Source organism: Medicago sativa, chromosome 1, assembly GCF_051527215.1.
Source record: "Medicago sativa cultivar Bolivia chromosome 1, Bolivia_mono, whole genome shotgun sequence".
Classification (NCBI taxonomy): domain Eukaryota; kingdom Viridiplantae; phylum Streptophyta; class Magnoliopsida; order Fabales; family Fabaceae; genus Medicago; species Medicago sativa.
Window position 1 is genome coordinate 31472089 of NC_140749.1, and position 8361 is coordinate 31480449.

Genomic DNA, 8361 nt, shown 5'->3' on the forward strand with positions numbered 1-8361 from the left:
AATAATGGAATCACTTTAGATCAAGAGTTGTAAATCTTCATGAGAAGCTTTCATATGCATTAGAACCTTTGACAAACGGGTGCTTAATGAACCATAGCATTGGTTCAAGTGTAAATGATCATAACCTTTGGCGAAATGGTGCTTAATGAACCATAACATTGATTCAAGTCAAAGGGGTGCTTTCTCTCATGTGAAGGGTCATATAATGCATTATAAATACTTGGCATTTGGGCATTAATTTGACACACAATTTTGGACAGAACTTTGTTACATTAACAACATAATTCTTCATTATTCTCTTACTCTAAATCATCCATCAATTCTCTAATGCATGAGTGAATTGCTGGAATCATAAATCTGTAAAATACTGTTAGGAGATACGTTTGGTGTGGTTGTGCAATACACGTCAAGAAACTCATAGTATCCTGAAGGGGATTCACCGGTCATTCCTATTGCATCCAATATACAGTTATTGGTAATACGCTTTGAGTTTTACATGCATAATCATTAATCATTTTAGGTTTCAAGTGCAGCAACCTCTTCCCATCAAACAGGATATATAACAATCTATAGGTTCAATTTCTATGGATGCTTCATTGAAAGAAATGACTTCTGACTTTGTTAAGTTGGAAAAGTTTGATGGGGGAAATTTCATCCGCTGGCAGAAGAAGATGAAGTTTCTTCTTACAACATTGAAAGTGGCATACGTTCTGAACATGGCAAGGCCTGAGGAGAAGGATGATGAAACCATTGCTGAGACAAGAGACATACAGAAATGGGACAATGATGATTACATCTGCTTGGGACATATCCTGAATGGTATGTCTGACTCTCTATTCGATATCTACCAAAGCAGCCCTTTTGCAAAAGACTTGTAAGACAAATTGGAAACCAGATACATGCGTGAAGACGCAACAAGTAAGAAATTTCTTGTCTCTCATTTTAATAATTACAAAATGGTAAATAATAAGTCTATTATGGAACAATTATATGAGATTGAACGTATTCTTAACAACTACAAACAACATAACATGAATATGGATGAAACAATTATTGTATCATCCATAATTGACAAACTTCCTCCTTCATGGAAAGATTTCAAACTAACCATGAAGCATAAGAAGGAAGACGTTTCTCTTGAGCAACTTGGCAGTCACATTCGTTTAGAAGAAGAATACCGAAAACAAGAAGGTATTAAGAATCATGTTACTCAAGAGACGGTTCATGTTATGGAAGAAGGAAATTCAAGAAAATCTTCCAAAAAGAGAAATCATGAAAATGATAAGTCTCATTAAAACCACAATGGTAATAACAACAAAAGGAAAAGGAAAGGTGAATGTTACTTTTGTGGGAAAGAAGGACACTTCAAGAATGAGTGCAGGTTCTTTAAAAAGAAGAACAAAGAAAAGAATTCAAGGGCAACAAATGATGATTTTGTTGCGGTCATTTCTGAAATCAACATGATTGAGGATGTTGATTCTTGGTGGATAGACTTTGGTGCTACTCGTCATGTGTGCAAAAACAAGAAAATGTTCAAGACCATCAATGAAGATGGGAGTGTTTTGTACATGGGAAATGCTTCAACTGTGCAAGTCCAAGGAAAAGGGATCATAGAGATTGAATTCACTTCTGGAAAAACACTTACTTTTAAAGATGTATTTTATGTTCCTGAAGTTAGGAAGAACTTGATTTATGTACCATTACTTAATAAAAATGGGTTCAAATCTGTATTTGAGGGAGATAAATTTATCCTCTCAAAGGGGGGTGTGTTTGTAGGAAAGGGATATTTGTGTGAGAATATGTTCAAATGTAATGTTGGAAATATTAATAATAATAATAATATGATTTCTGCTTATATTGTTGAGTCTTGTGATTTATGGCATATGCGATTAGGACATGTTAATTTTAGAAAATTGGAGGATATGATGAAATCAAATCTAATTCCTAATTTTGATAAAAACTTTGATTCATGTACTACTTGCATGTTTACTAAAATTACAAGACAACCTTTTAAAAGTGTTAAAAGAAGTTCTAGGGTGCTAGATTTAATTGATTCAGATGTATGTGATTTACATGGTTGGTCCACCATTGGTGGTAAAAAGTATTTTGTTACTTTCATTGATGATTGCTCTCGATTTTGTTATGTTTATTTAATGCATTCAAAAGATGAAGTCTTAGATAAATTCAAAATATTTAAAGCACAAGTAGAACTTCAACATGAAACTTTCATTAAATGCTTTAGAAGTGATAGGGGAGGAGAGTTCTATCATCCGAGTTATTTTGAATCCATTGGTATTGTGCATCAAGTAACTACTGTAACATCCCAGACGACTTTAAGCATTGCCGACAGACCCTACAAACCAACAAGAGTCTTTTCAGCGTGTTTTATCCTCACTCGCACGCTTGCCAGGAAACTTCCCGGTAGGTCACCCATCCAAAGACTACTCCAAGTCAAGCACGCTTAACTGTGGAGTTCTTATGGAATGAGCTACCAAAAATAAGATGCATCTTGTTTTCGGAAGCTCATTCCATAAGAACTCCACAGTTAAGCGTGCTTAACTTGGAGCAATTTTGGGATGGGTGACCTACCAGGAAGTTTCCCGGTAAGCGTGCGAGTGAGGACAAAACACGCTGAAAAGACTCGTGTTGGTTTGTAGGGTCAGTCGGCAATCCTGAAAGCAATCTGGGATGTTATGAATGGTATCAGAGCAGGCTTTTCCTAGTACGGTGTGGTTCGGGGACGAACCAAGCGGAAGCTGGTGGGCATGTAATACCCGCAGCTGACGAGGGCATGGGGAGTGATCGCCGATGCACAAGCCATGACAATGAGCGGCTCCCAACAGTTTCTAGAGGAACCGAATCACATCGGAATGAGAGGGATCCTGAGGCCGTGTAGGTATGAGACTACATGGCTGAAGGAAGGTTTATAAGAATTGTTTGGTACTACCTATATCAACAAGATGCATCTTCTTTTCGGTAGCTCATTCCATAAGAACTCCACAGTTAAGCGTGCTTGACTTGGAGCAAATTTGGGATGGGTGACCTACCGGGAAGTTTCCCGGTAAGCGTGCGAGTGAGGACAAAACACGCTGAAAAGACTCGTGTTGGTTTGTAGGGTCAGTCGGCAATCCTGAAAGCAATCTGAGATGTTACAACTGCACCATACACCCCATAACAAAATGGAACAAAATGGAATAGAAGAAAGGAAGAATAGGACTTTGGTAGAAATGGTTAATGACATGTTATCCTATTCTGGATTATCTAGAGGATATTGGGGTGAAGCAATGCTAACAACATGTTACATCCTCAATAGGGTTCCAAACAAAAGGAACAAATTAACCCCATATGCACTTTGGAAACAAAGGAAGCTGAATCTTAATTACTTAAAAGTTTGGGGTTGTAGAGCAATTGTGAAAGTGTCTGAATCAAAAAGAAAGAAATTGGGTGAAAGAGGAATTGAATGTGTATTTTTAAGCTATGAAGAAAATAGCACAACATACAGATTCTTGACTATTGAATCGAATGACTCATATTCTGTTAATACAGTAATTGAGTCAAGAGATGCAATTTTTCAAGAAGATAGATTTAACTCAATTTCTTATCCCAAGGATATTGTTCATTCTAAAGTACAAAATTTAGAAAACAATGAATCTAATGTAGATACATTGGATGGTTCAGAACTTAGAAGAAGTAAGAGGATCCGGAAAGAGAAAGATTTTGGATCTGATTTCTTCATGTTTCTTGTAGAAGGAACAGATAAATCCATAAATAGTTATGGACCAATTTGCTTTAACCTTGAGAGTGATCCGGTAACATATGAAGAGGCTATAAAATCTCAAGATTCAGCCTTTTGGAAAGAAGCTATTCAAGAAGAAATGGATTCAATTATGGGTAATAAAACTTGGAAAGTGGTAGATCTCCCACCCGGATCCAAACCGATAGGTTGTAAATGGATCTTTAAAAGGAAAATGAAAGTGGATGGTACCATTGATAAATTCAAGGCTAGACTAGTTGCTAAAGGGTTTAGACAAAAAGAAGGCATTATTTATTTTGATACATATACACCTGTTGCAAGAATTGCATCAATCAGAATGCTAATTGCACTGGCATCCATGCATAAGTTTGTAATCCATCAAATGGATGTTAAAACTGCTTTCCTAAATGGAGAGTTGGATGAAGAGGTATATATGAAACAATCGGAAGGGTTTGTGATCAAAGGTCAAGAAGATAAAGTGTGTAAATTAACTAAGTCTTTATATGGGTTGAAACAAGAACCCAAACAATGGCACCAAAAGTTTGACCAAGTTGTGTTAGCCAACAGATAAATCATAAATGAATCTGACAAGTGTATTTACAGTAAATTCCAAAATGGAAAAGGTGTCATGATTTGCTTATATGTAGATGACATGTTGATCTTTGGTACAAGTATAAATGAGGTAGAAGAAACTAAAGCTTTCTTATCCAAAAATTTTGATATGAAAGATTTAGCAGAAGCTGATGTGATTTTAGGAATTAAAATCATAAGAGATGGTAACCATATTGGTTTATCCCAATCTCATTACATAGAAAAGGTGCTTCAAAAATTCAATCATTTAGATTGTAAACCTATCTCTACCCCATTTGACCAAACTGTTAGTTTGTAACCAAACAAAGGTTGTCCTGTGGCACAACTTGAATATTCTAAAGTAATCGGATGCTTGATGTATGCTATGACTTGTACTAGACCTGACATAGCATATGGTGTTGGAAGCTTAAGTCTGTATACTAGCAATCCAAGTAAAGAACACTGGCACGCTGTGAAAAGAGTATTAAAATACTTAAAGGGAACAATGAATGATTGTTTAACATATAGTGGAGACCCTTCTGTTGTGGAAGGATACACAGATGCTAGTTGGGTAACATATGTTGAAGATCATGCCTCCACAAGTGGATGGATCTTCAACCCTGGTGGAGGTGCAGTTTCTTGGGGTTTAAAGAAACAAACATGCATTGCCGACTCCACCATGGCTGCAAAATTTATTGCATTGGCTGCAGGGAGTAAAGAGGCATAATGGCTAAGAAATTTATTGTATGACATACCAGTTTGGCAAAAGCCAATGGCACCAGTATCCATACATTGTGATAGTCAATCCACACTATCAAAAGCTTATAGCCAAGTTTATAATGGGAAATCAAGGCATATTGGTTTAAGACATAGCTATGTAAGAGACTTGATTTCTAATGGAGTAATTTCCATCATGTTCATAAGAACAAAGAAGAATCTTCTAGATCCTTTGACGAAAGGTCTGACAAAGGATATGGTGTTGAAGACATCATTGGGGATGGGACTCAAGCCCATATCTAATTGATTAACAATAGTGGAAACTCAACCCACACTTGAGGCATCAAGTATTGGGTTCAGTGGTGAATTAATCTATTAGAGTAATTGTAGTACTTGACAATATATACATCCTAAGGGTAAAAGTACTTGGACCATAAGAAGAAAAAAGGTAGGATGAGGTTTTCCTCTTAATGGACATATAGCATATATTTGCTGGAATGCATACTTATGGGGCATTCTCGATATAGTCTACCTATGTGAGAATGAAGTTTGGCCGCTTCACGGAGTTCAAGGGCTTGACTCTTAAATTCTCATGAAAAGGGATATATGACACAAGGCCTTCTTAATGTGTCATTTTACAAGTACCTTTATCAACGGTACCGAGATTCTATGTGTAAGTTATGCACACTTGTTCTAATGAATAGTTGGTTCAAAGCTTGCCTACCATACTATTTGGGAATGAGCGAAAACTTAACTTACTAAGTAATGGTTCAAATAGTGAGATACCATTATCTGAAGACATGGAATTTCCGGATTTATGAGATTTAGTATTTTGAAAATGGTGGGGGATTGTTGGTGATTTCCAAAATAATGGAATCACTTTATATCAAGAGTTGTAAATCTTCATGAGAAGCTTTAATATGCATTAGAACCTTTGGCAAAGGGGTGCTTAATGAACCTTAGCATTGGTTCAAGTGTAAATGATCATAACCTTTGGCAAAATGGTGCTTAATGAACCATAACATTGATTCAAGTCAAAGGGGTGCTTTCTCTCATGTGAAGGGTCATATAATGCACTATAAATACTTGGCATTTGGGCATTAATTTGACACACAATTTTAGACAGAATTTTGTTACATTAACAACATAATTCTTCATCATTCTCTTACTCTAAATCATCCATCAATTCTCTAACGCATGAGTGAATTTATGGAACCATAAATCTGTAAAATAATGTTAGGAGATACGCTTGGTGTGGTTGTGCAATACACGTCAAGGAACTCATAGTATCCTGAAGGGGATTTACCGGTCATTCCTATTGCATCCAATATACAGTTATTGGTGGCAACCCCATACGCTTTGAGTTTTACATGCATAATCATTAATCATTTCAGGTTACAAGTGCAACAGCCTCTTCCCAATAAACAAGATATATAACACCATGATCATTACGGCATTATCAACATAGTATAGTTGAACTACTGTGTTCATTTCTGTATGTTCATACTGTAATTTGACAATTTCTACTTATAAGGTATTTGCTAAAAAATTTGTTTAGTTGGGTATACTTTGATACTATGCTGTCAACATCACACTATAACGCCACGAGAGTGGTGTAGCATGACAGCGCGACCCTGCTGCCATGCTACATTTCCTTTATCTTTTTAGAAAATTTCAAGGCAAAACCTTGTCTGCATTTCCTTTATCTTTTTAGAAAATTTGAATCTAATTCTAGTTCACTTGTCACATTTGGACTGAACTCCATGTTTTCAACATTAGTATTGATATGAAATTGAAAGCTGCTAAAGTATCCATATTATATTGATGGATTTAGCAGCAACTCCTCTGCTGTGTTGACAGATTCTATTGTAACTTCAACTACTAATATTCTACATGAAGTCTTCTCCCATTGCATTCCATAAACCATCTATGTTGAATTTTAATTATATTGCTACTTTACATTCCATTTCAAAATTTTATGTGCGAGATGATATGCGAAAGAAGGTGAAGAACAAAGTTATCCAAAATTATTCTACTTGGAATGTGTTGGAACATGTGCGGAAATTGAGTTAAAGGACTAAACACAGATTCTCATGTTGGGTAGAACTAGTGTTGTGTGAATTGAAAAAAGTGGAAGTCCCATATCGGATGATCACAGACATTAGTAGTGTTTATATAGTGGGGGTGTACCTCTAAGGGGGTGCATAATTATGTGAACAAAGTAAGCACTAGAGAAAAAAAAATATATTGATATATATTTTATTGTTTGGCAGTGATAAATTACATAATTAATTTAATCATCATTAGAAAGTGTTTCTCACTTATTATAGTTGTGAACTTTCTCTATAAATAGAGAGCTCACACAGTGCATTCTACACACCAAAATTCACAGTTGATCCTTCGACTTGTGTTGACGAGTCCTTATCCTTTCTTCTACTCCTTCTGTCCCTTCGGAATTAAGAGTGTTCTTAAGACCATATAGTCCCTTTTCGGTTTAATTTCCCTTCGGAATTAAGGATGGTCTTAAGAGCATAGTCCCTTCAATTATTTATGTCTCTTTAAAATAAATAATATTTTAAGATCATAGTCCCTTTTTAGGTATAATAAGAATGATCTTAAACAAATATATTCTTCTTCAATTCATGGAGAAGTTAGATGTTAGAATGGTCGTAGCACCATATTTGAGTGGTTGAAATACCATATTGATATTTGGAGAAGTTAAAAATTAGAATGGTGGTAACACCATATTTGAGTGGCTATACACCATAATAGAGTGGTCACAGTACCATATTAGTTTCAGTATTAAAAGAGTGGTCTTAGTACCATATTGAAGGTGTAATTGTCGAACGGTTTTCCACAGTGCACTAGTTGACCGCACAGTTGTAGCTGAGCTTGTTTTATCCTGGAGGCGGCGTGGTTGATAGTCTAACTTACAATTTTGGGCAGTGCCACGAAACGTTTTAAAGAGAGCGACCTGCTCGTGACTCAACCTTGTAACAACTTCGGGAGCTTCTGCTAATTCTTTGGCAAGCCATTTAATCCGGGGACATAGCCAAAGTCGCAACATGGTAAAAAAGGTGGGTTGGTGGTGGTTTTATGTATGGTGGTTTATTTTCCTTTCTTTCATTAGAATAGAGAAAATATATTAGAAAAAGAAAGAAGATGAAAAGAGAATTTTAACATGAGAGCAATGGTATGAGAAAAAAAAAGGAGTGTGTGATTTAATCGTGAGAGTATAAGTGAGTTCTTGATAACTTTTCGTGTTTGTTGACGGATTTAAAGATTTTAGGATAATTATTTAACCAAAAAATTAGACTCAA

The 8361-nt window shown here is 35.8% G+C and overlaps 1 pseudogene; it reads left to right on the plus strand.

Moving 5' to 3' along the window:
- The first annotated feature begins 4709 nt into the window (after positions 1-4709).
- On the plus strand, positions 4710-5051 carry LOC146954284 (secreted RxLR effector protein 161 pseudogene; annotated as a pseudogene).
- Positions 5052-8361: the final 3310 nt, after the last annotated feature.